Here is a 2,827-nt window from a genome sequence, read left to right as displayed (position 1 = left end):
TGCCTCACTTTTCAACTAGCCATTGTGGAGATTGAGCAAATAATACGGTATTGAGTATGCAAATATCTCATAAACCAGGAATCTCCAGTCTTTCCCTGAAGAATAATACTTTGTTATTTCCCTGAAGTATTTTAAGGACGCAAGCACTGAGCTGGGAATTTACTTTCCTACTTCTGCCTTCACAAAAAGAAGGGAGGCCCCAGGAGCAAGGTAGCATAGACCCCTGAATGCCTTCACAGTCCTCATGGAATTTCCGGGAGTTATACATACAAGCTTGAAAATATTCTTGACACAAAATTTGAGTCATGCTAAACACCTTTCCCATAAGTATATGCGACTTTATGTATGGGCTAATTCAAGCAAGTTGTTGTTCTTAGTAATAAGCATTAAATAGTCATAACTGAACTAGAAAACTTAATTTTAGAGTCACCCTAAGACAAACAGGAGAGTGGCCCACTTGAAAGGAACCAAACCAACAAGGATTATAATATCCAGAGGGGGGGTTAAGCAACTACGAATGAACAATTACCCTTTTTTGCTTTCACTTCTCATGGATGGATGAATCTCCATCTTCCATTTTGTTGTTGTTGTTGCTGTTGTTGTTTGGGGTGGGGGAGTCACATAGTTTCTGACAACAGGTGGGCACGATCAAGTTCCTTCATCATTATGCATACCTGTAATGCTCATATTCTCTCTCAGGTAATTACAGTAATCAGCAATTAATTTTTTCTTGCCAAAAGAGACTACTAAATCAACCTTAAAACCCATTAGCTGCACCAATACTTTCTTTCTCACGTGTATTCTGACCCATTAATTTGACTAAATCCACTCAACTAATCCACTAATCTACTTAACTAAATCAAATCTTTTCAATAACTTGTCTCTAGTCCTCTTATTTATTAGAAGCGAGAATGGATTTAGTTATACAGCTTCTGGGCAGAAGAAAAGATTGAGTATGTAGAGGTGTTTACCTAAATGATGCTTTAGGAAAAGAGGGGAAAGGCTGCCATCATGGAAGAGGTAACAGAATAGGTTTTGGAGACTGAGGAAGATGAATGAGAGAGGCTACGGGTGGAGAGGAAGATGGGAGGCAGAGTCAGTGAATTCCCAGGGAATTCTGGGAGCGTGATCTGTTAGCAGGAGGGTTTGGGGTTGGCTGACACTACTGTTCCAGAGAGAATGAGCTACAGATCACTCATAGCTATAGCAAACGTTCTCCTACGCCACCTCTGCACTGGTGTGAGATATAATCCAATTGAGAGGGAATAAATAAGCCAACTTCTTTGGTTTTCAAAACAAGCTGTCCCTTTTGCTGCCTGATATTGAAAGTACAAGTATATGGCTTCAATATAAAATATATCTACACTCAAGATACTTGTCAGAGAGTTTTACCTGGCCCACTGTGTGTAATTTTACTGTATTTTACTTTGAGTTCTTGTCAGCAGGAACTAGGATATAAATTATAAATAACACAAACTTAAAAAAAGAAAAACCAAACCCTACTGTTTTAGGGTTGACAGCACGATTAGATATCCCTGGATCAAAAAGAAAATATTCCTTGTACTTTCTTTGCTCTGTTTAAGAAGGCAAGAAACTGTTGTATATTTTAGAAAGATTTTCATCCACACTCTTACCTTAAAATGTGAAAGTGTTGGCATGAAAAAGAGTCGGCTCCAGTTATCTGGAAAACGTGTTTATGTGGAACACTTCATTCCCCGGCAATGTCAACCAAATGATGTGTCATTACAAGAAGCAACGATGCATAACATCAAAGAGAGTTGGACCCACCACATTTCATCACACTTCTGCTAGCATTCCAGAAGACCTTCTTGTTCTGCCCTCTTTACTGTTGCTGCAAGGGCTGAATCAAATATCCAGAGCTACCCCAGGCAGTCAAATTGATAACATTTTGATTTTTAAATCTCCATTAGAAATTAGTGCATAGCTACATGACAAGAGAAAAGGAAGCAATAATGTGAAAAGCCTAGGCACACCATGACATTATCATTTTATATAAATATACTTACATTTTAAAATAGATAGCAATGAGTCATCTGAGGAAAGATACTGTATCTTTGTATTACAGTGTTCCTGAGCTTAATGCTGGATATCTTTTCATCTGCCACAGAAAGGAAGGGAGAGGGTGGGTTGCTTTTCATTGACCTCTCCGGCGTTTTTCAGGACTACGGCCACATCATGCAAATATTTAATCAGTCCCTGAAAACTGTCAGCAAGAGGCAGTTAGAAGCAGCATTCTTCATTTACTACCAGCATTGCTATAACAGCACTCAAGAAATATAGAGGGGCACACCAATCCCCTGTCCTTCAGCTACACTACTGGGAATTCTCATCCCATCAGCAAAATGTGTCTGCCAAAATCAAGATACAAGGTCTTGCAGATGATTCCGTTTGAGAAAACATAAAAAAGGACTAGATGACAGACAAAAAAATAATCTTGATTTTTTTGTTGTTGTTGTTGGGGCAAGGAGGATGGAGATTGATCCAAAATGATCACATTTCCAACGAAGACAATTTTTATTTATTTTTTTAAAGATTTTATTTATTTGATAGAGAGAGAGAGAGCACAAGCAGGGGGAGTGGCAGGCAGAGGGAGAGGGAGAAGCAGGCTACCCGCTGAGCAGGGAGCCCGATGAAGGACTCGATCCCAGGACCCTGGGATCATGACCTGAGCCGAAGGCAGCCGCTTAACCGACTGAGCCACCCAGGTGCCCCTTATTAATGCCTCTTAAAAGGCCTTAGGATCCTATCAGTAAAGGTTTCATACAAAGTGGGACGCCTGGGTGGCTCAGTCGTTAAGCGTCTGCCT

The sequence above is a fragment of the Leptonychotes weddellii genome, chromosome 3 (assembly GCF_054177405.1).
Source record: "Leptonychotes weddellii isolate Sample4059 chromosome 3, ASM5417740v2, whole genome shotgun sequence".
Lineage (NCBI taxonomy): Eukaryota > Metazoa > Chordata > Mammalia > Carnivora > Phocidae > Leptonychotes > Leptonychotes weddellii.
Note: the sequence above shows the minus strand (reverse complement) of the source record.